This window comes from Apium graveolens, chromosome 10 (assembly GCF_009905375.1).
Source record: "Apium graveolens cultivar Ventura chromosome 10, ASM990537v1, whole genome shotgun sequence".
In the NCBI taxonomy this organism is placed as follows: Eukaryota; Viridiplantae; Streptophyta; class Magnoliopsida; order Apiales; family Apiaceae; genus Apium; species Apium graveolens.
The window spans coordinates 49,017,972-49,044,419 of record NC_133656.1 but is presented as its reverse complement, the minus strand read 5'-3'; the positions used below and the strand labels follow the sequence as shown (position 1 = coordinate 49,044,419).

The window sequence follows — 26,448 nt, the reverse complement described above, 5'->3', positions numbered from 1 at the left end:
TATGTGGTCGATAGAGGCTACCAGAGAGGTGTGTGTCTGCCATTTTCTTGTATAAGGTCTCCCCGAATTTTTCTTTGTCTCTTTACCTCGGGCAGACTTTTTGGGGCTTGAGCTACGCCGATACATCTTTCTCCTTTCATCAGGGCTCGAAGACCTGTCTCTCTTATCTCGATAGTTCTCACTGATTTTCAGCTCTCTCATCGACTTCTCTACCCTCTTAAAGGGTTCGGTTTGCTCATAAAACTCGGCCAAGGTTCTCGGCTCACTCGCCTGGAGGCTCTTCCAGAATTTTGACCCTTCTTTCAACCCTGCAATCAAGAAATTCTTGATGGTCTCCTCACTGGCCCCCCTCACCTTGGGAACTTCGGCATTGAACCGATGAAAGTATTCTACCAGGGGCTCCCCCTCCCTTTGCTAGATGTTGGTTAACGTGGCCACAGGAGGTGACTAGTGGAGGGTGGACTGAAATTGTCTAACGAACAGGTCCTCCAATTCCTGCCATGTCCTTATGCTAGCAGGCCCCAACTTGGAGAACCAATATTGGGCACTACCTCTGAGTGATGCCGCCAAGAGTCTACAGCGGGTCATCTCCGGCACCAAATAGACTTCCATCTCAGAGTTAAATTGTATAAGTATTCCGCCGGGTCAGCTTCACCATTGAATAGAAGGTCGGGGTTGTGCCTAAATACCCGAGGCAGATGGGATGATCAGTTGGCAACCGTGAATGGAGAAGGGGCAGCCGAGGTTGGGGGTCCCCTCTTCTCTCGCTCCATCTCATCTAAGATCCTCCTCAGGTCTCTTACTCTAACAACTTCTCCTTCTCTGTCACCACCCGCGTTACTCGAATGGTATGAGCCTTGATGTCGCTCGCGGCGTCCTCCTCCACCAGCTCGCACTTGTGACTCCTCTTCATGATTGTCTCTGCGTCTACGTCGCTCCTCCCTCCGGGACGAGGTGCGCTGACGTTTTTCGGGAGGGGCCGCCGTGCACTCTCTTTTTGAGCCTCTTTGATCCATGGGCTCTTTTTTTTCTCTTTCTTTCTTAAAATTCTCTAACTTAAGCCTGAGGTCATGCTCGCTTAGCTTTTTACCCACACGGTCTAGCAAGCTAGTCGACCTTGCCTTAGATGAAGCTGGCTTCTGCCCCGATCTCTTAGAGATCTGGCTGTCCCGCGCATCATGACCTTGGGGTATATCTTCCTCTTCATATGATGCCTCTTTCTTCTGCTTGGTCTCAGTTGTCGCGTCATCAAAATCATGGATCATCCTCTTTTGAGGACCTTTCCCCTTCCAGCTACGCTGAGAGACCTTGAGGTGACGCGCCTTACGCTTAGCATTCTGGACCGAGCTTCTCTCTACCCTTGACATCCGGCGTTGATCTGATTCATCTGATCGGCTAGCCCTTCGAGATACGTCATGACCGCCTGCCCATCCACGGTTGTGATTGGTGGAGGTGGCGCCTGATTCCCTGGGGGCGTGTGCTCGACCTCGTTCTGGTCCTTCTTCTTGCCCCCGCTTCCTGGTGTCGCCGCTTGTTTGCCTTCTTTGGTCTTTTTTTTTCCCTAAGATGAAATACCCCATCCTTCTAGCGCCAATTGTTATAGGGAGAATTTCGTATAACAATGTTGTGGAGGTTGATGGGCGGAACAAGGATCAAGGACGGTGTTTGAGGGCGGAGGAAGGTTATGTATGGTGGTGGATGAGCTTGTATGTTGACTCCTTAAGAAAGAATAAGGTTTGTTATTCTCTATCAAGTGTCGGCTCATGTCTCATACAAGTACCTATGTACCCTATTTATAGGGATCAAGCCTCACGTAGTTCTTGGGGAACAAGTGACGTAGGCTAGGGTTAGGGTTCTCCAACCCGTGCAGCCCAAGCCCACGATAAAGTCAGGCCTTCAACCAATTAATCACGTAAATCTCGACCGGCTCCACACGCTTCCTACAATCTCGCGGCATCTCCGCATTTCTTCCCGTAATTGTAGGAATAACCCGTCTCAGCCCCGAAATCTACGACCAACTCAGTCATCTATGAGTCACTTTCCATATTGCGCACAAAGTCCTTTGATGCGGGCGGGCCTGGTCACCTCGGCCCGCACCGCCTTCCTTTTCGATTAATAAATACAATGTTACCTCTATTTTCATAAGATGTGGGCTCATGGGCCCAACCCGCGTGTGGGCACCTGAGCCCAGCTCACGTGTGGGCACCTGAGCCCAGCTCGCGTGTGGGCACCTGAGCCCACCTCGCGTGTGGACACCTGAGCCCAGCTCGTGTATGAGAGCCCAGATGGCAAGTGTGAGCCCACCTTGCATCTGTGAGCCCAACTCGCATGTTATGAGCCCAACCCGCATGTGCTGGCTCAAGTCACATTAATCCATTGTTCTAACCCATACAAGAGAGTCCAGCTATTCAATACACCTACAGGGACCTGTTTAGGACCCATGACCGAAAGCGGGCATAACAGTTTGGATTGTGTATAGAATTTTATTAACTATACCTGTCACGGTTGCTTCAGCGGAGAGGAGTTTTTCGAAATTAAAGTTAATCAAAACTTATCTTCGTTCAACTATGTTACAATCAAGATTGAGTGGCTTGGCAATGTTGTCTATTGAAAGAGATCTAATAGAAAAATTAGATTATGATAGTTTGAGGGATGAGTTTGCATCGAAGAGTGCATCTAGATCTATTTTTAAGAAAGCATCTTAGTTACTCTATGTAATAATTTTTTTCTTTATATTATGGGGCCTACTTTTAGAAATTCGCATTAGGGCCTTTTTATTGTTAGAGCGGGCCTGACATGAATGTGCATTGAGTTAAACAAATCATGTTTTTTTAAGAAGCTCAGATGCTAATGACCAACGGAGCAGAGAATTCTCTTCGGTGTTTATTAGCCGCAACAGGAATCAAGTAGAACATGGGTGTCAAATAGGTGTTCCAGTGACATTGTCTAGATTTAAAGACTTGGACAAGTCTTTCTTGGTGTTCTCTTCTGGATGGGAGTCGTCATCAGAGCTTCTGCATGGGATAGAAGGGAAAATAGTAGATGACATTATGGTATGTAGATCCATATACTATAAGAAATTTTAATCTATAGGCTCTATATATTTGGGTCAAGGCCATGTTGAGTGTTGCACATTTACTTTTAGGCACAATGTAACAGTATGATGTACTCTATTGGCACTTCTTACCCAAAGATTCTATTTAATTAAATTACAACTAGGCATGAAATATGCATTGTGTGTATGTATGAGACGGTTGAAGAATTTAAGGTATAATTACTAGTAATGAGCCGATTTTACTCATACTATTCAAGAAAATTTAATGGTTAACCTATATTCTTGAAGCAATTCATATTTTAACCGCGTGTTCTTTTAAAGCAAACATAGAGAGTTTTTACATGTTCCATGTTCCCTAAGATGGTTTTTTTTAAAAAAAATTTATGGCTAAGTCTGAGCGAAGACATTTACTTAATACTTTGGGTAATATTATAGAGAATCTAGTTGTTAATGCCAAGGCATTTTAGGCAGGGCTCTGAATAATGCTCCTACAATATATTCCTTAATATTTTCATTTATTCCACTAATGCAGGGTGTTGGTCCCAACTTAGCCATTAGCTTCTCTATATATGACACCGCGAGATCTTTTGGCTGTCACATAGATAATTCCTTTTTAGTTGATGCATTAGTTCTCATTTCCAAAATTATGTAGTGTATTTTCCCGTTCTCTCCTTTTTCTACCCGAACATATCAGACTGATTTAATATTATTTTTGATAATATTGATGCCGACCCAACGGCTATACCGTCCTCGTCAGTCTTGCTTGTGTTAGTAATTCAGGTGTTGCATCATCAACAGGTGAGTCGTCCTTAAACTATCAGTATGTTTATGTTTTATGTACCTTACTATTTCATGTGACGCAGCAACCCTACCATACCTTATAACCATGTCACTTTATATGTTGAATAATTTCTTCAAATATGTTTAGCAAGCAGAATGAAATGAACATTATATTTTATTCAAAAATTATTTTTATTTTTTAGAGTCAAACTCTTTATGGAAATCTATCATTGTTGCTTTTTGTAGTGGATTTGTGCAGGTTTTACTAGCAGTAGTATATTGTGACTAGTTTGCTATTTAATTTAGTACATAATTTTCTCAATTTTAAATTTGGAGTACTACTTAAAACTAAATGTAATTAGAAAAATTGCAAAGGTTTCATGAATTTCAGGCATCTTCGTGCAGTTTTATATATATTTAGATATTGAGTTTTATGTTAGGCCAAGTCTAAAAGACATTATTGGTTGTTTTAAATTTTTTTAAGTGATGTTGTCGGTGGTTTTTTATTATTGAATATTTTGGATGTAATTTTGAATGATGTTGGATATGATAATTATTAAATAAAAGAAGGAATTTAATTGAAATTTGGATTTTTTTTTTTTGGAAAATGCAATATTTAAATATTCCTTTCTCATTTTAGTGGGACCTATATGTGGGCCCTACCATTTTTTTGTCAATTAGTACATCTGTTGTAACACAAAATCCGTGTTGCTAAAGGATAAAAATTATGTTGCAATTGCCATCTATATCAACATATTTTGTTGTGTTACCATACATTGTCCATGTTTTAAGGTTAGATACCTATGATTGTTGCCTTACACTCAACACCCAAAAAGTGTTAAAATAGACCTATTTTGGCCCAAAGAAACCTTTTTTGGGGTTTATATTAACACATATTTGGGGTTGCAAGAAGCCATCTATCGCTTAGTGTGATATATCTCATGTTAGAAATATGTTGTGTACTTGATGATAACTTGAACAAAACACTTAGTAAATTTTATTTAAGTGATTTTGTAGCTTTCAACGGATGATCATTTCAACATCCGTTTAAAGAGTAGCTTATGTAAAAATAAGTTTAGTAGCATACTCCTGCATATTATAATGCCTTAGTGAAGTAGATGTTGCAGAATGTTTAAGTCATGTTAACTACTAGCTTGATATGCAAAATAGGTTAGTTAATTGTAAATATCAGATGCATTGTAATCTTGTATAAATAAAATGGAGTTAACTGCCAAGAAAACAGTCTCAACGGATGATTCATAAAGCTTCAATGGTTGCTCATCTAAAACTTCAACGGACAATTTACATAGTCTCAATGGATGATCAACCAAAGTTTCAACGGATGATCAACCACATTTTCAACGGATGATTCAATGAAGCTTCAACAGATATTCAAATTCAAAAGAGCAGTTGACAGTGACTTGACAGTCACATGCGTTGATTGTATGCAAATAGAATGTGGAAGCCTATTTGCAGGGTTTAGAGAACAAAAAAGCATTTTCATTTCCATGCTAAACTGAAGATATTCAAAGATGCTGGATAGAGAAATGAAGCAGTATGAAATTATACTGGAAATATTTTGTCTTAATTGTTTGTCTTTTTATCATGTAACTTGGTGATATATATGCCAAGTGTAGCAAGTAGAACATTAAGAAATCTATCTAAGTTAGAGAGCAAAAAAACCATATAAATAGATAAGGAAAAATCTGTAAAAAATTTCACTGTTCTTGTAGTTCAACTTGTAAGCAGCTGTGTACAACATTGTAACACATAGTTCTCTACTTAATAATATATATCTCTGGTGTAAAAGTTCAATCCACCAGAAAGTTTTTAAATACCTGTATTTGATTACTTTGTATTTTGATTTCTATACTACTTTCATTCCACACCATTGCTAAATCAAACACAGTTATTGATATGGAGTTAAATAAACCCTAATTGCGTAATTAATGTCGCATTAATTATACCCGAATTGGGATGACAGTTAAGCCCATTAGAAAGGGCCCAAAATCCTAAATATTAATTAATTTTGTAATTACACTACTAGAAATAGTGCCTACGACATCACCTCTTTAACATCGGTTAGAAATGTCACCGATGTTAAAAGCAGTCTTAACATCGGTCGCTTCAAAACTGATGTTAAAGGTGTTGTAAGACATCGGTATCTTAACGAACCGATGTCTATAATCGTTTTTAAAAAAAAATAAAAAAGGCCCACTTCTTCTTTCCCCCGTTAATACACCAAAAAATTTTCCCCTTAACCAAAAATTTTATTCTCAGTTTTTCCCCTCTTAACCAAAACCCTTTCCCCCTCTCTCTCATTCTCTCTTCTTTCTCTCTTATTCTCTCTTCTCTCTTCTCTTTCATTGTCTTGTCTCTCTTCTCTCTTCTCTCTTCTCTCAGTCTCTCTTCTCTCTTATCTCTCACTGTCTTTCTTCTCAATCACTCTCTTTAAACCTAATTGTACAAATCTTCAATTAAACTTGATTAATTCCTAAATCGAGCTCGATTGTTGCTAAACAATCTAAAAAAGCCGGGTCTACTCGATTTGTGTGAGAAAAGTAAGTTTATTTCCAATTTATTTTTAAATTTTATGTTTTTATTTTAATAAAATTTTGTTTACAGGTCTCTGGAGTTTTGTTAGTGTTGAAAGAAGTTGGATTAGCTTGATTAGGTATGTATACAAGTAGTTTATTATTTTAATAGAGGTGGTATATATAAAAGTAGCTTTTTTTCAAGAAAAAAAAGAATCCAGTTACCATTATTTTCTTCATTAATTTAGTAGTTGAATGGGTAAAGGTCGAGGGTAATTTTTGCTACCGTATGTATCACTGACCATGCCCAAAATCATTTAGGGGATGTTACAGAGGGAAGGTGCAGTTGAAAGTGTAAGAAAAGTTAATAGGGGTAGTTACATCTCAGAGAGATTCTCCTTCACATCTCATCAACAACACAACACAACACAATCATGTCGTCGATTAGGTTTCTATTGGTCCTTGTGCTGCTTCTCTTCTCTACTCCTTTTCTGCAAGGTCTCTTTTTCACCTTAATTTCAGATCTAAATTCATTTGTTCGTTTTTTCTTTTTATTTTTATTTCTTAGTTTGTTGATTTATTTAGTTTGGCTAAAGATGTTTTGCATACTCAGGGTGTTGAGTTTGGATCACGCACTCGTAACGCTGTTTTCGATATCTTCACAGGTATGTTTACACATACCTACCCCTTAATTTTGAATTTCGATAAATGAATAATCTCGTTAAATGAATAAAATAGTTTTTCTTCGTATTTGGTTCTTCAGGTTCTTAGTAATTAACATATTGTATTATGATATAACTTAATATGGTATATATGATTTTGTTGGTAAAATGAATATTTGTCAAGAAAAATACTATTTTGACTAAAATATACCCAACATGAGTGTAGTAAAAGAATTATCATGGATTAAGAAAGTTTGATAAAATGTTGGTTTTTGGTTCTTAATCTATAGAAGAATCTAAAATTATAAATTATTTATTATCTTTTTTGGATATGATTTGTACATGATTGGTGTTCACAGTCTATAGTGAGCATTGGAGGAAGATGAGGAGAATCATGAAAATACCTTTCTTTACTAACAAAGTTGTTCAGCAGTATCGATTTGGGTGGAAGGATGAGGCTGCTCGTGTTGTTGAGGATGTTAAGGCCAATCTTGGCTGCTACAAAAGGGATCGTGTTGAGGAACCGGTTACAGTTTCTCATGTATAATAATATGTACAGAATCATGTTTGATATAAGGTTTGAGAGTGTAGATGATCCTTTGTTCTTGAAGCTTAAGGCTTTGAATAGGGAGCGCAGTAGGCTTGCTCAGAGCTTCGAGTACAATTTTGGAGATTTTATCCCTATTCTTTGCCCTTTCTTGAAGGGTTATCTTAAACTTTTCCAGGAGATCAAGGACAAAAGGTTGAAGCTCTTTAAGGATTAAGGTCTTTAGTATACTGATTTTTTTTCCTTTGCACGGTTGCGATTAAATTTACATTTTGTGTCATTTACAGCTATTGTTATGGTGGTCACTGTTGCTGAAATTCTAAAGAACAAATGGATTTGCTATTGAGAAGAGTAAGATTTTTGCTAAAAGTTATATTAGTTATGTTTGTTCTTTGAACTCAAAAATAAAATCAATTTATGTATGTGTTTATCTGTATGTCATTCTCTATGTTTGTTTAAACTACATAACAATAACTACTGAACCTGAGGTGGCCTCTATAGCTGTCATAATTTATCACTAGTTTATGGCTGGTGGTGCAAAGTGCAACTAAGAAGACATATAAAATTGAGATCTTGCATATTTTTTTTTCAGTATACAGTAATCAGGACACTGACCTTTGACATGAGGGATGAGCCAGGAGTAAGGCCTATTCCAAAAGCAAAGGTAACATGCGAATGCATCCATTATGAACATCTAATGATCAAATACTGAGTCCGGATGTATTATGGATATTTTCACATACTTGAATCCATATTGATATTATAATTTGAACCGAGCCATATTTCATGAAATTCGGACGAGAAACTGAGTAGATTTGACGGAAATGGAGTTTTCGGTGGATTCTTAAAGGGGTTAGTATAGTACACAGTTTTTTCTCCAATACTGAGTCCGGATGTATTATGGATATTTTCACATACTTGAATCCATATTGATATTCTAATTTGAACCGAGCCATATTTAATGAAATTCGGACGAGAAACCGAGTAGATTTGACAGAAATGGAGTTTTCGGTGGATTCTCAAAGGGGTTAGTACACAGTTTTTTCTCCAATACTGAGTCTGGATGTATTATGGATATTTTCACATACTTGAATCCATATTGATATTCTAATTTGAACCGATCCATATTTCGTGAAATTCAGACGAGAAACCGAGTAGATTTGACGGAAATTTGAGTAAATTTAATCAATCACAACCTGCAAAAATAATAAAATAAAGAAATGAATTGCAACAGAAACTAAACCAACAAGACAATCACCAACACCATCACACACACTAAATGTGCCACCAACACACACACACCACCCGCATACACAATACACTACACACACACAGTCACACACACGCATAATCAATAATATACACCCTACACCGCCACCATACCGGAGAACCGGGGCCGACAGGTGGTTGGAAACGGGAAAGAAACGGCGACAAATGTAACGCCCCCAAATTCGGGATCAGGAATCTGGGTCGTCACGCCATCCTTCACTCATGTGTAACCTGGTATTGATTCAATAATCCACAGACCCCAATCTCATACTCACACACACAAGTTATAGTCTTAGAAACAAGGTACAAGATGTAATCTTCTTTTATTACACTCGAATGTACTTTATAGGATCTCAAATAATTATTCATAACCTCTACATGAAGTTATAATAATTACGACTGATATCTTATATCTATCTGATACTCTAGCACCCATGAGCCAAAGCTGCCAGGGATCCTCCCCATGACTGCAAGCGACTAGGTCCCACATCGGTATACAGGTTATCTATTGTGTTGTGTCATTTAAAAGAAAGCAAGAGTGAGCTACAATGCCCAGCATAATAATGTACAGTATGAAAATTACTGTATGATAAACTCACGTAAAATATCATATTTGATAGATACATTTTCTTCAAAATAGTTTTCCTTGGTGATACACATCTTCTTATGAAAACAATCCTTTAGTGGATTTTATTAACCTGCGAATACCTTAATAGTAATCTCAGCACCTAGGCTTGGGTTACGGTATTGCATTTCAATTCCAATTGGAAGAATAGGATATTCACTGGAGCCACCGCATACGATGATCAGTCGTACTATGGAAATAGTAACATTTTGTACTAGTAAAAGGACGAAACCGTCATCTCTCGGGTATCACCCTGGCCGCATTCGGGCCACGTGTCCCATTTTCGGGTATGCACATACTTCACAAGTTCCTGAGCACACTGAGTACCTTCGCCTGCGGTACCTTTGGTAGCCCATCTAGCACACATAAAACCAGAGTCTACCCCTCAATTGTCCTTTAAAAGAATTCTATCAATCTCGAGAACTCGAACCACATCGAAGTTCCCCAAGCGTTTTGCTTGTTGATAGAAATAGTTTATCTCTTTAAGATATAAGTGTATATATATGTATATACGTACTTCCGAGAATTTCGAAGGAAGTACTAAGGATGTGAGTTGACCGTTGTCAACAGATAATTAATAAGGGGGAAAAGTTTTTTCTCGAAACTATATTCAATATAATAATAAGTCGGGATAATATTCACCGACGATCTGAAATTATTCGAATAATACTTCTAAATCAGAAAGTATATCAGGATCTATGATCTTTAAATCAATAAAAATCCTTTAATAAATAATAATTAATTAAATAATAGTCTACAATTAATTAAATGATAATTGATATTAATCATACCTCGAATGAGTTTACTCTCTAAAAGATTTATTTAAATAATATTCCTCAACTAGTTTGTGTTTACATAATTAATAATCTATATTGATTAATCGGGTTTGAATAAATAAACGTTGAAGTATACTACTCTTATAATAAAGGTACGTATATAATATTTATTATCCGAATCAATAAAATATAGTTGAGGGAATATGCTCGTTGGGAAATCGTTTTAAAAGTTTGAGGTGTTTTAATGTTTCGTAAATGGACGATGAGTCCCTTTAAAACGTGCTATTATGGACTTATACCCGTCCTATAATATCTCCGGAATGATTTCCGGGTTTATCCTAAATCCCGACCGACCCTCGGTCTTATATAATATGTCATGCTTAAAGGGAAATAACATTTCACGATATATACTTATTGTACAACATCGCTATATTATGTGAAAATTCAACCACTACGCATCATGGCAAATATGGTATTTAAGCAATGATAGTAAAATAATCATTTCACAACACAACAGTAAAAATGGAGTTGGGTTTGTAAACTTGCCTGGGTATCTCAAGGTGGAGGATGCTCTAGGTTCCGCTCGGAAATCTATGACCACAAACACAATTCATTTCGTTAGGTCCCGTTCTAATTTACGGTGACTCGCACTCCTGCGCTATTTATTATGTACCCTCTCCAATTATACTACCCTTATTATTCCTTTAAGTCCTTCTTCACATCATGGTCGCTTCATTTTTCTAAGTATCTTAGGTTCATTCTCTTTATCGTCGTCGGCTCCGCTTATGGATTCTTACGGTTTCTACTCGCGCGGTCTTGGCTCTGATATTTTTATAAAATTGAGAAATCATTATTTTTACTTGAAATTTTTATGGAAGTTAGGAAACTCAATATTTTACTCTCTGTAGAAATTTCATGATTTGTGAGCACTTTTAAGTCAATCCTTTATATTTTCAAAATTCGTGATTTGTAGCAGTTTTTATCTCGTAAATCACTTTTACTAAAACGACCATAACTTTTGATCCGTAAATCGGAATCAAGCGATTCAAGTGATTCAAGCGCCTAAACGATCCTTATAACATTTCCTATCATAATCAAGGGTTATTTTTTAATAAACTACAGTTTACAACTTTGGGACTTTCTGCAGAAACTTAATGTTACGATTCGTTGGTTTTAACGGAGTTACGCTTACGATCGGGGTTTCGTTTATGCCCTAACTCTTAACATAACCATCAACAATCATCATTTCATCATCATCATACAAAATCCTCTCAAGAACATCATGTTCTTGAGACAACAACAATCAACCTTAAATCTACTCAACTTTAAACTTAAAGATCTCAACAATACCACTTCTTAAACTAAGTTTTCTACCACATACTAAATGGATCTTAAAAATGAATCTTAAATAAAGTTGGGCCAAAGATTTGTACCTTTCTCGGAAGCTTGAGATGTGTTCTTGAGTATGGTGGAGGCTTGGAAGTGCTTGGTATGATTTTTGGAGCCTAGAACCACCATTGAAATCAAGAAACCAAGGAGAGGTTACTATTTATACTATTCACTAGTGAGTTTCTTGAATTTATTTCACCCATCAAACCTTGATAAAAAGAGATGAAAGAATTTTCTTACCTTAGTTTAATTTCTAGGAGGCTTGAAAATTAATGGGATGATTTTACCATGGCTAGAACTTGAGATTTTGAATTGGATTTCCCATTCTTTATCATTAGGGCCGAATGGAGCATCAAGGGGGGTATTTATACTCCTCTTGGTTGCTTAGCTTGGTTGATTTGCTAGGTAACTTCTAGGAAGATGGGTTGATATCTTTGAATTGATTTTATTCTCCTAGTATAGCATTCTAGGTTGATTCTTGGTTTCAAATCTTAGGGACAAATCTTAATAGCTTGCTAGGTTACAGGCTAAACTACTTGGTTAGCTTCCTTAGCACACTATTTTGCTAGCTAGCTTGTTCATTCTATGGTTAGCTCACTATTTGATAAAGTAACCATGGTTACTTCCTTACCATGGTTTATTTAATGCGTTACGTTTATTTATCATTTACGCGTTCGCTCGGTCGCTTAAATGTTTTCGTAATACTTATTCGTAAATGGTTCGCGACGTAATTTCTTTTGTATTTATTGCTTATATTTTTAATTATCATACTTGAATATAAATCCGTAGGGTTTTAATCTTGTAATTATATTGTTATTCCCGTAATCCTCGATGAGTCGTAAATACGGTCGTTTTTCAAAGTTCGTTTTTTTCGAAAACTAATAGCGTTTACATACACTCATTTGGTACGTATACTCGTAATATCAACTTCGAAACTCATTTTCTCGTGCACTACATAATGTGGGCTTAAAAGTTTTTCCCGCCCGTCAGGGTTACTATTCATTAAACATTTTACAAGGTCTCAAAAATTCAAGATATTATATTACCATTCATAAAGGTCTTTTACCAATGTCAAAAATTTGGGTTCTTACAGTCTTCCCCCCTTAAAAGGATTCCGTGCCGGAATCAGTTCAGAAACAGGTAGGGATATGCTTCTCGCATGACAACCTCGAGTTCTCGCGTTGACCTTGCAATATTTGATCTCTTCATAAAATTTCCACTCATCCATCCAATATATTCCCGGGTACTCGTCCTTGTAGTCTTATGACCTCTACACGTTACTTGATATACGCTAAGTCTGGCTACGAGTTTATTTGCTCATTTTCAATCATATGTTTAGTTCTGACGGTTAAATTTCCTAACCTCGATTCGTGGTACTCGTTATAAACTTGTTGACCGTTCGACGATGGTGCTATTTTATGAGTCAACTTTCTTAGTCCTTTAATTCCTTGATTGGTCCAATAAATATTGGGTTTAACATTCCTTTCCCTTTCGAATCTCATCACTCCCTCCTCGAGAGGTACTATCAACAATACTTGGTCTTCTACTTCGTACTTTCTGTCTTTATAGTTCTGGTCCGCATATCTCTATTGTTCATCTTGGGCTGCTACTAGCCGGGTTCTGATAAGTTCTAGGAATTTCTTTGGTCTGTTGACTCAACTATGGTACAATATCCCCCGTTTACCAATTTCTTCCCAACCTAATAGAGAATGATTCTTTCTTCCGTACAAAATTTGTAGCCGTTCCAATGCACGCATGATAACTCGTTATTGTCGATAATTCGATTAACGTCAACTGGCCACTTCATTCCCCTTAAAAATTGATAACATGGACGATTAGCGTATCTTCTAGTGTTTGGAATCATCCTTCAACTTATTCGTTTCCCCCTACATCGCTCCTACTAGTGCTAGGGTTTCATTCCTTAACGTTTTCCCATTTTGGGCGCATCATCTCTGTCGATTATTCTATGTAAGAAGTTCTCGTTGCATTCCTACACGCTCGTCTCCTGCTACACGCTTAGCGCCAGATTTAACATTTCTTCCCGTAGTAACGTAAAGCGCGTCACCGTCCTGTTGCCATCTTGAAGGAAGCACCATTTCATACATAATTTATTGACACGTTTTAGGATCGTGCAACGTTCAGCTTCCGTCATTGGTCGGACTTCTTTAATCAATCCCCGTATAATATCTACAATACTACGACACTTTCTGGGTCATACTCGTTACTCTCGCTAGCGCCTTAGACATATTCACGTTTATTGGTACCTGCTATTATTGATCTTTATAGGGCGTGTACGATCTTCTTTGCCTTCTATCAGTTCTGGCAATGACATTCTTCATTCTTTTCACGTTGCCCTTCGCAAGGGATATCGGCTACTATTTTTCGTATGCTAGTGTGGTAAGTACATCTACACGAATCATCTGTCAACAATAGAAGATTCTCTAAACCTTTCCAAATAAAAGGTAAGCCGCTAGACGTATCTTCAATGATTAGGATAGTCCTCTCGCTCTACTTGTCGATTTAAGAACTCTAAGTAGTGCCTATGTTCGTCCTTTTAATAAAATATCTTGGGAAATAGTCCCGTTGTGAAATTAAATCTTGGGTTCTTGTGTGGCGCAGTCATCACGGGGTCTCTCTGTCCCAATTATCTCTTCCGCGTTCATATCAATTTTGTAAAGTGGACATCTATTGTTTGCATAATAAAGTAAGCGGTCTTATTTAATCTATCACTCAAAATCCTCAAATAGCATGATGGCTAACTTGGTTCTTAATAATCCTTCTTCAAAATTCATTATAATTAACTCCTAACCCTATTTGGGTCATCTACAAGTTGAAATCGCCAAAATTTTAACCCTTTGCCTTTCCGTTTACATTTTCCAACTATGTCGAATACTTACGACATCCCCATTCATATTCTGTCACGACTAATATCTGTGTACGTTTTTAGGCATCTTTAAGTCTTCTTGTTAAGTAATAAAGCGTTCTTTTCATGTGATCCTTCTCATCAGTTATTCTGAGATTTGTCATCCTCTATATATCTTTTCCTACTTAAAGTATCGGCCACCACATTGGCCTTTCCTTGATGATAATAAATTCCTCAATCATGGCCTTTAATCATTTTGACTATATCCTCTATCTCGTGTTCCGTGTAAAAAAAATTCCAAATTTCCTCATAAGTAAACTCCTTGTCCCTTTCAATCTGAACCTTATCACAATTATTCTAGATTATTATTAGAAAGCCTTATGTCACGGTCCTTAAGCTGCGTAGACATGTCATTAGACTTCACGCAACATCCTATTTTTATCGTCGAGTATTTCTAGCACGGGATTGCTACTAACCATACCTTTACCTTTTGAAAATCTTATTCCTCAAATTCATACATGCTTGGTCTTTCCCTAATTAGCACCTATCCCGATAATGTTTCATAGGAGTGTACCTCACTAATCACGTTGTATCCCTATTTTCGTTTTTCTATAACCATATTAAAGATACTTATGATAATAAATAAACATGGTGTTCTTCTTTTTAAAATAACTTACTTATCATGATTCTCCGATTGCACCATCATAGCACTGAGCTTTCAGTCTCATATTACAACAATCGGTTCTCAACTATATTTCTCCTTATTGGGAAGGCAATTAGCCTCGGAAAAAAAAGATTTTCACGATATCGATGAAATTTAGACAGTCTTAACAAGGTTTCAAAATCTAACATCTGAACAAATAATGAGCTCTGAATAAAAGAGTCGCAATACTTAGAAGATTTATAACTTGAAAGGAAGAATATAACAAGGATTATCCTTCCATGTCCTTAGAATTCTATATTGTGATATTATGGAGAATATCCATTGAAAGCAATGTTTGATGAATAATAACATCATACGAATGATACTTGTAAGATTTTTCCATTGAAGGAATAATTTTCTTCCTGAAAAATGAAAGAAATATCGAATAACATCCTCAACCAAAGGTTAACCATTGAGGTCTCAAAGAGGTGCTATTTTGAAAGAAGGAATTTGATTCAATGATTAATAAATAAGGAATTATATTGTTCTTCAATCACTTTGTAATTTTAATTGGATATTCGTTATACAACGAAAGAATAAAATATTTCATGAACAAAATATTTCATAAAACTGAATATGAATTCTCGTTTGAGTGGGCGACCTAGTTAGGTCTCAAGTAAATCATTCTTTGAAAATTTCATCAACAATTAAATATGGCATGTATAATGCATTATGGAATAATCAAAATTTTATTGGAAGTGGAACTAACAAAATAATAACTAGTCCATATCAAGCAATATTAATAACCGGCTAAGAAAATGGCCATCACAATTGGTTTGGCCCATAGCAACTAGCTAGGACAATTAGCTAGGCTTTTGTCGTATTAATTAAAATTTTGACTAGTTAGGACAATTAACTAGTCATTCATGAGAACATATGCAACTAGGCATATTTCAGTTTGTTTGCAAAAATATCAACATCGTAACCACTGAAGAAATTGTGGCTACCTGGATGCGATTTTGAAATAAAGAGTTTTTAAATTTGGGCTGAGAAAGACAATTATAACTCTAAACCGAGCGGTCTTGGCATCGGAACAATCGATAGCCTCTTATCAAATATTTCTTTCCAAATAAAGGGTACACTCATAGGTGCCCTAGTTCATCTACTTTATCAGATCTTTAAATAGAATTGAATCGGAATACCAATATCAAATTGATACCCTTACTAAGTTCAATATAAAATTTCATCCCGATTAGAGGAAAAGGATTCCCGAGGAATATATGGATATTAGATCATCCACATTTTTAACAATTTGTTAGATATTTACAATCTCGACTGAGAAGAGTAAGTATGAAAGAAGAATCTATTGAAGATACTCATTATGAATATTCATCGACGAATTGAGGGAAAATTTATATATATATAAAAATCTATTGGATTATTGAAATGAGGTATAAATATTTCTGAGTTGAACAAGAAGATCATAATCTATGAATGAAAGTTCATGGATTTAACTAAAAGAATTGAACAAGTCCTGATACGGAGAAAGATTATTCAATATGGTCACATCAGAAGTTCAAAGTAGGGAACGAAAAGGATTGCTTGATATGACTTATCAAGGCGATACGAATAATCAACAATTTGGAGGGAGTAACATGACAGTGAGTAGGTGTTAAAATATTTCACTGATTATCCTAACTCTCTTCATTATCCATCTGAGAATGATCCCACCTCTTCTTCTTCGTAATTCCATGTTTCAAATAGTTTCTCTTTCCACATCATTTTAAAATCATTTACTAACTTGACTTTCGTACGTATATCTATCATTCGGGTGTTTTACCTCGAAGACCTTACTCAGAAATATTCTAAAACATCTGTTAAGCCGATAGTTGTCTGCTACACGCATCTGTTACTAACTATAAGTGGCCAGTTCCCCCTGGGAACAGATGAAAGAGATCTCTTAGGGATTTCAATGCAGTCCATAAGTGCAGTGGCATGTGTGTGTAATTGAACATACGTTACCGAATATATTAGAGGTCTACGTGTATATATACGTTACCTCTGACATCATTTCTACCGAAGAATTCCGCTCTAGACTCACTGGTCTATCCTTTTAAAAGGTTCTAAGATCAAACCATCGCTCGTGTAATCTTATGCCATCAAATTGTAGTCATGCCATCAATTCTCGATGCTCTCGATCTCTGAGCTAAACCATCATAACTCTTCATGTTAAGCGTACTAATAATATCATGTAGTGTAGTTGTCTTACGATGAAATTTGTATATCATATTCAAATCTTCCTTAATGGAAATAAAAATCCTCAAGGGTATATCAGACACTATTTCTGCTGAATTCGTTATTAATACGATATTCACCTTCTCATTGGTAAAATCACACCTTCAACTAGTCTGGGTCAATATTAACTGTATATTAATAATTAGACTTTTTGGTTCTCACATGTGATGCCCCTTCTTGGGCAACCTACACAGAACTACAGGTAACAAGGCTCGTGTTATCAAAATTTACATATGGTGTTGATAATATCATTTTTACCCCAAATGCTCTGGAGATAGCTCCAAGTTCTACATCCATATCCTTTCCAAATCAAATATGATTCTAATTTTTCTCCTCATTATTCTGATAATCTCTAATGTTCTCATTAGTCATACTTTAATACCTCAAATACACACTTATCCTTACTTACCCATTGGGCTACATCCGGTAGTCCAATGATGAACTCTATATGAGCTCTCACGAAATCTCGCATCTTGACAGACTCCTAACACTCTCGTTTCTGAGTACTATAACTTAATACTCTGATACCATTTCTGTAACGCCCCCAATTTCGGGGTCAGGAATCTGGGACGTCACGCCATCCTTCACTCATGTGTAACCTGGTATTGATTCAATAATCCACAGACCCCAATCTCATACTCACACACACAAGTTATAGTCTTAGAAATGACGTACAAGATGTAATCTTCTTTTATTACACTCGAATGTACTTTACAGGATCTCAAATAATTATTCATAACCTCTACATGAAGTTACAATAATTACGACTGATATCTTATATCTATCTGATACTCTAGCACCCCTGAGACAAAGCTGCCAGGGAACCTCCCCATGACTGCAAGGGACTAAAACCCACACCGGCATACAGGTTATCTGTTGTGTTGTGTCATTTAAAAGAAAGCAAGAGTGAGCTATAATGCCCAACATAATAATGTATAGTATGAAAATGACTGTATGATAAACTCACGTAAAACATCATATTTGATAGATACGTTTTCTTCAAAATAGTTTTCCTTGGTGATACACACCTTCTTATGAAAGCAATCCTTTAGTGGATTTTATTAACCTGCGAATACCTTAATAGTAATCCCAGCACCTAGGCTTGGGTTACGGTATTGCATTTCAATTCCAATTGGAAGAATAGGACATTCACTGGAGCCACCGCATACGATGATCAGTTGTACTACGGAAATAGTAACATTTTCTACTAGTAAAAGGACGACACCGTCATCTCTCGGGTATCACCCTGGCCGCATTCGGGCTACGTGTCCCATTTTCGGGTATGCACATACTTCACAAGTTCCTGAGTACACTGAGTACCTTCACCTGCGGTACCTTTGGTAGCCCATCTAGCACACATTGTACCAGAGTCTACCCCTCCATTGTCCTTTAAAAGAATTCTATTAATCTCGAGAACTCGAACCACATCGAAGTTCCCCAAGCGTTTTGCTTGTTGATAGAAATAGTTTATTTCTTTAAGATATAAGTGTATATATATGTATATACGTACTTCCGAGAATTTCGTAGGAAGTACTAAAGATGTGAGTTGACCGTTGTCAACAGATAATTAATAAGGGGGAAAAGTTTCTTCTCGAAACTATATTCAATATAATAATAAGTCGGGATAATATTCACCGACGATCTGAAATTATTCGAATAATACTTCTAAATCAGAAAGTATATCAGAATCTATGATCTTTAAATCAAGAACAATCCTTTAATAAATAATAATTAATTAAATAATAGTCTATAATTAATTAAATGATAATTGATATTAATCATACCTCGAATGAGTTTACTCTCTAAAAGATTTATTTAAATAATATTCCTCAACTAGTTTGTGTTAACAGAATTAATAATCTATAATGATTAATCGGGTTTGAATAAATAAACGTTGAAGTATAATACTCTTATAATAAAGGAATGCGTATATAATATTTATTATCCGAATCAATAAAATATAGTTGAGGGAATATGCTCGTTGGGAAATCATTTTAAAAGTTCGAGGTGTTTTAATGTTTCGTAAATGGACGATGAGTCCCTTTAAAACGTACTATTATGGAGTTATACCCGTCCTATAATATCTACGGAATGATTTCCGGGTTTTATCTTAAATCCCGACCGACCCTCGGTCTTATATAATATGTCATGCTTAAAGCGAAATAACATTTGACGATATATACTTATCGTACAACATCGCTATATTATGTGAAAATTCAACAACTACGCATCATGGCAAACATGGTATTTAAGCGATGATAGTAAAACAATCCTTTCACAACACAACAGTAAAAATGGAGTTGGGTTTGTAAACTTGCATGGGTATCTCGAGGTGGAGGATGCTCTAGGTTCCGCTCGGAAATCTATGACCACAAACACGATTCATTTCGTTAGGTCCCGTTCTAATTTACGGCGACTCGCACTCATGCGCTATTTATTATACACCCTCTCCACTTATACTACCCTTATTATTCCTTTAAGTCCTTCTTCACATCATGGTCGCTTCATTTTTCTAAGTATCTTAGGTTCATTCTCTTTATCGTCGTCGGCTCCGCTTATGGATTCTTACGGTTTCTACTCGCGCGGTCTCGGCTCTGATATTTTTATAAAATTGAGAAATCATTATTTTTACTTGAACTTTTTATGGGAGTTAGAAAACTCAATATTTTACTCTCTGTAGAAATTTCATGATTTATGAGAACTTTTAAGTCAATCCTTTATATTTTCAAAGTTCGTGATTTGTAGCAGTTTTTGTCGCGTAAATCACTTTTACTAAAATGACCATAACGTTTGATCCGTAAATCGGAATCAAGCGATTCAAGCGCCTAAACGATCCTTATAAAATTTCCTATCATAATCAAGGGTTAGTTTTCAAGAAACTACAGTTTAAAACTTTGGGACTTTCTGCAGAAACTTAATGTTACGATTCGTTGGTTTTAACGGAGTTACGCTTACGATTGGGGTTTCGTTTACGCCCTAACTCTAAACACAACCATCAACAATAATCATTTAATAATCATCATACAAAATCCTCTCAAGAACATCATGTTCTTGTGGCAACAACAATCAACCTTAAATCTACTCAACTTTAAACTTCAAGATCTCAACAATACCACTTCTTAAACTAAGTTTTCTACCACATACTAAATGGATCTTAAAAGTGAATCTTAAATAAAGATGGGCAAAAGATTTTTACCTTTCTTGGAAGCTTGAGATGTGTTCTTGAGTATTTTGGAGGCTTGCAAGTGCTTGGTATGATTTTTCGAGCCTAGAACCACCATTGAAATCAAGAAACCAAGGAGAGGTTACTATTCATACTATTCACTAGTGAGTTTCTTGAATTTATTTCACCCATCAAACCTTGATAAAAAGAGATGAAAGAATTTTCTTACCTTAGTTTAATTTCTAGGAGGCTTGAAAATTAATGGGATGATTTTACCATGGCTAGAACTTGATATTTTGAATTGGATTTCCCATTCTTTATCATTAGGGCCGAATGGAGCATCAAGGGGGGTATTTATACTCCTCTTGATTGCTTAGCTTGGTTGATTTGCTAGGTAACTTCTAGGAAGATGGGTTGATATCTTGCAATTGATTTTATTCTCCTAGTATAGCATTCTATGTTGATTCTTGGTTTCAAATCTTAGGGACAAATCTTAATAGCTTGCTAGGTTACAAGCTAAACTACTTGGTTAGCTTCTTTAGCACACTATTTTGCTAGCTAGCTTGTTCATCCTATGGTTAGCTCACTATTTGATGAAGTAACCATGGTTAATTCCTTACCATGGTTTAGTTAGTGCGTTACGTTTATTTATCGTTTACGCGTTCGCACGGTCGCTCAAACATTTTCGTAATACTTATTCGTAAATGGTTCGCGGCGTAATTTATTTCGTATTTATTCCTTATATTTTTAATTATCATACTTGAATATAAATCCGTAGGGTTTTAATCTTGTAATTATATTACGATTCCTGTAATCCTCGATGAGTCGTAAATACGGACGTTTTTCAAAGTTCATTTTTTTCGAAAACTAATAGCTTTTACATACACTCATTTGGTAAGTATACTCGTAATATCAACTCCGAAACTCATTTTCTCGTGCACTACTTAGTGTGGGCTTAAAGGTTTTTCCCGCCCGTCAGGGTTACTATTCATTAAACGTTTTATAAGGTCTCAAAAATTCAAGTTATTATATTACCATTCATAAAGGTCTTTTACCGATGTCAAAAATTTAGGTTCTTACAACAAAGCACAAAGAAACAAACGGCACAGAAATTACCGGGAGGAAGAAGCAAACGGGGAAGGAAGAGTGGGAGAACACAAAGAGATAGAGAGATTGCGAGAGAGAGCAGAGAGATTCGATAGTGAGGGGAGAGAGATCAAAGAAGGAGAAGAAATAGGAGAATAAAACTCTGTTCTTATCAAAAAAAATTATTCAATTTTTTGAAAGGTGTTCCAACTAAAACAAAGTAACAAACACGTGTCCCCAATCCTTTACGGCTCGGTTTAACTCAAATTTCAATTTTTAGCGAACCAAGTCGCACTTAACGGATCCAAAGTTTCAACGGATGATCAACCACATTTTCAACGGATAATTTAATGAAGCTTCAACGGATATTCAAATTCAAAAGAACAGTTGACAGTGACTTGACAGTCACATGCGTTGATTGTATGCAAATAGAATGTGGTAGCCTATTTGCAGGGTTTAGAGAACAAAGAAGCATTTTCATTTCCATGCTAAACTGAAAATATTCAAAGATGCTGGATAGAGAAATGAAGCACTATGAAATTAGACTAGAAACATTTTGTCTTACTTGTTTGTCTTTTTATCATGTAACTTGGTGATATATATTCCAAGTGTAGCAAGTAGAACATTAAGAAATCTATCTAAGTTAGAAAGCAAAAAAACCATATAAATAGATAAGGAAAAATCTGTAAAGAATTTCACTGTTCTTGTAGTTCAACTTGTAAGCAGCTGTGTACAACATTGTAACACAGAGTTCTCTACTTAATATATATCTCTAGTGTAAAAGTTCAATCCACCAGAAAGTTTTTAAATACATGTATTTGATTACTTTGTGTTTTGATTTCTATACTACTTTCATTCTGCACCATTTCTAAATCAAACACAGTTATTGATATGGAGTAAAACAAATCCTAATTGTGTAATTAATGTCATATTAATTATACCTGAATTGGGATGACAGTTAAGCCCATTAGAAAGGGCCCAAAATCCTAAATATTAATTAGTTTCGTAATTACACTACTAGAAATAGTGCCTACGACATCACCTCTTTAACATCGGTTAGAAATGTCACCGATGTTAAAAGCAGTTTTAACATCGGTCGCTTCAAAACCGATGCTAAAGGTGTTGTAAGACATCGGTATCTTAACCAATCGATGTCTATAATCGTTTTTTTTAAAAAAAAGTAAAAAAGGCCTGCTTCTTCTTTCCCCCGTTAATACACCACAAAATTTCCCCCTTAACCAAAAATTTTATTCTCAGTTTTCCCCCCTAACCAAAACCTTTTCCCCTATCTCTCATTCTCTCTTCTTTCGCTCTCATTCTCTCTTGTCTCTCATTGTCTTGTCTCTCCTCTTTCTTCTCTCTTCTCTCAGTCTCTCTTCTCTCTCATCTCTCACTGTCTCTCTTCTCAATCACTCTCTTTAAACCTAATTATACCCCTATTTGTACAAACCTTCAATTAAACTTGATTAATTCCTAAATCGAGCTCGATTGGTGCTAAATAATCTTGAAAAAAGTTGGGTCTACTCGATTTGTGTGAGAAAAGTAAGTTTATTTCCAATTTATTTTTAAATTTTATTTTTTTTATTTTAATAAAGTTTTGTTTACAGGTCTCTGGAGTTTTGTTCATGTTGAAAGAAGTTGGATTTGCTTGATTAGGTATGTATACAAGCGTTTGTTATTTTAATAGAGGTGGTATATATACAAGTAGCTTTTTTTAAGAAAAAAAAAGAATCCATATCCCATTATTTTCTTCATTAATTTAGTAGTTTAATGGGTAAAGGTCGAGGGTAATTTTTGCTACCGTATGTATCACTGACCATGCCCAAAATCATTTAGGGGATGTTATAGAGGGAAGGTGCAGTTGAAAGTGTAAGAAAAGTTAATAGGGGTATTTACATCTCGGAGAGATTCTCCTTCACATCTCATCAACAACACAACACAACACAATCATGTCGTCGATTAGGTTTCTATTGGTCCTTGTGCTGCTTCTCTTCTCTACTCCTTTTCTGCAAGATCTCTTTTTCACCTTAATTTCAGATCTAAATTCATTTGTTCCTTTTTTCTTTTTATTTTTATTTCTTAGTTTGTTGATTTATTTAGTTTGGCTAAAGATGTTTTGCATACTCAGGGTATTGAGTTTGGATCACGCACTCGTAACGCTGTTTTCGATATCTTCACAGGTATGCTTACACCTACCTACCCCTTAATTTTGAATTTCGATAAATGAATAATCTCGTTAAATGGATAAAATAGTTTTTCTTCGTATTTGGTTCTTCAGGTTCTTAGTAATCAACATATTGTATTATGATATAACTTAATATGGTATATATGATTTTGCTGGTAAAATAAATATTTGTCAAAAAAAATACTCTTTTGACTAAAATATACCCAACATGAATGTAGTAAAAGAATTATCATGGATTAAGAAAGTTTGATAAAATGTTGGTTTTTGGTTCTTAATCTATAGAAGAATCTAAAATTATAAATTATTTATTATCTTTTTTGGATATGATTTGTACATGATTGGTGTTCACAGTCTATAGTGAGCATTGGAGGAAGATGAGGAGAATCATGAAAATACCTTTCTTTACTAACAAAGTTGTTCAGCAGTATCGATTTGGGTGGGAGGATGAGGCTGCTCGTGTTGTTGAAGATGTTAAGGCCAATCTTGGTTGTTACAAAAGGGATCGTGTTAAGGAACCGGTTGCAGTTGCTCATGTATAATAATATGTACATAATCATGTTTTATAGAAGGTTTGAGAGTGTAGATAATCCTTTGTTCTTGAAGCTTAAAGCTTTGAATGGGGAGCGCAGTAGGCTTGCTCAGAGCTTCGAGTAAAATTTTGGAGATTTTATCCTTATTCTTCGCCCTTTCTTGAGGGGTTATCTTAAACTTTTCCAGGAGATCAAGGACAAAAGGTTGAAGCTCTTTAAGGATTAAGGTCTTTAGTATACTGATTTTTTTTTGCCTTTGCACGGTTGCGATTAAATTTACGTCTTGTGTCATTTACAGCTATTGCTATGGTGGTCACTGTTGCTGAAATTCTAAAGAACAATAGATTTGCTGTTGAGAAGAGTAAGATTTTTGCTAAAAATTATATTAGTTATCTTTGTTCTTTGAATACAAAAATAAAATCAATTTATGTGTTTGTTTATCTGTATGTCATTCTCTATGTTTGTGTAATATTAAATAACAATAACTACATAACAATAACTACTGAACCTGAGGTGGCCTCTATAGCTGTCATGATTTATCACTAGTTTATGGCTGGTGGTGCAAAGTGCAACTAAGCAGACATATGAAATTGAGATCTTGCATATTTGTTATTATGTATACAGAAATCAGGACACTGACCCTTGACATGAGGGATGAGCCAGGAGCAAGGCCTATTTCAAAAGCAAAGGTAACATGCGAATGCATCCATTATGAACATCTAATGATCAAAGAATCCTATCATATAGTATTATTGTAGTATTATAGAAGTAGGAACTTATTTCTAATTACAAGTGACATTATTAGAAATATACTCTTACCCTGTATCGGTGTTCTTTGTTTTTTGTTTTGAAGAATCATTAAGGTTGAGTTCAGCAGTATCATTCCGTTAACATTGGTGTAATTTCCTTTTTCTTTGACGAACAAAAACTTTTATTAATTAAATTAACAAATTCATCACATTATTTGTAGGAGCCCCAGTAATAACTTTCTTTTATTTGATTTCACCAAGGAGGAAAAGTACTCACCCTGATATGTACCTTTTTTTGTTTGAAATTAACCCCATATGTACTTAATTTTTATAATTATGTTGTTTAACTTTTATATTTTCTTAAGATTGTTATATAAACCAAAACTTTAAAATATTTTATTAATATATTATCAAAAATAATTTAAGAAAAAAATATTTTGTAAAAGTATATAATAATCTACAATCTATTATTTATATAATATAACAAAATAGAAGTTCAATTAGCAAATTTAATCATAAATACTCTAATTAATATTTATAAAATATTAATTGCAACCATTAGTACTCATTCATTATTACTTATTTAATACTTATTTTTTCTAACTCGTTACTATATAAAAAATTTAAACATTAATATATAATAAATAGAGTAAAATTATATGGAGTCCATCTTTTTTATTGTTTGGGGATTCCATTATGGTAGACATACTTGTAAATGTTGATCAGGATTCTGGATCAGCAATGGGATCTTTACCTAATGATGTAGTTTGATTAAACTATGTGTTACACCTAATGCCGGTGTTTCCTCTCTTAAATTTCTCTTTGAGGTCACAAAAGATTTGTGTTCCTTACTTTTATCTTGTTAGTTTTATCTTACTTGGAAGCTATAGCCTTCCAAAATATATGGTATTTCTTTCAGTTTTTAGGATCGACTTTTGCAGTCTTCATTGCATTCATCTTTCCAGGAACCATTGCTATCAAGTAATCTCCTTCTCCCTCTCCTTCTCTCTATTTATATGTCAGGTGGCAAAACTTGTTAAGTTTTATGACTAGAAGACATAATGCTGACTGCTGAGCATGTATCTAGTTTTATATAATTTATTTTCCTTGATTAAGATGTAATAATTAGCATAGTTGTCTTCTTACAACAATGCATACTAAGTTTTAAACTTTTTCTTTTCTTTTCATTATCAGGGATGTTCATGATATCTCTTCTAAGAATGACAAGATTATTGGAGCAACAATGATAATATTAGTTGTAATTACCAACACAATTGCTATTTCCAGCAACATATAC

At 35.4% G+C, this 26,448-nt stretch overlaps 3 pseudogenes; all 3 read left to right on the top strand.

Moving 5' to 3' along the window:
- Positions 1-6,505, top strand: part of LOC141690566 (uncharacterized) — a 28,084-nt pseudogene extending 21,579 nt beyond the window's left edge.
- A 188-nt stretch (positions 6,506-6,693) lies between these two features.
- LOC141690565 (trans-cinnamate 4-monooxygenase-like) lies at positions 6,694-7,795 on the top strand (annotated as a pseudogene).
- A 113-nt stretch (positions 7,796-7,908) lies between these two features.
- Positions 7,909-24,628, top strand: LOC141690563 (trans-cinnamate 4-monooxygenase-like; annotated as a pseudogene).
- The last annotated feature ends 1,820 nt before the right edge of the window (positions 24,629-26,448 follow it).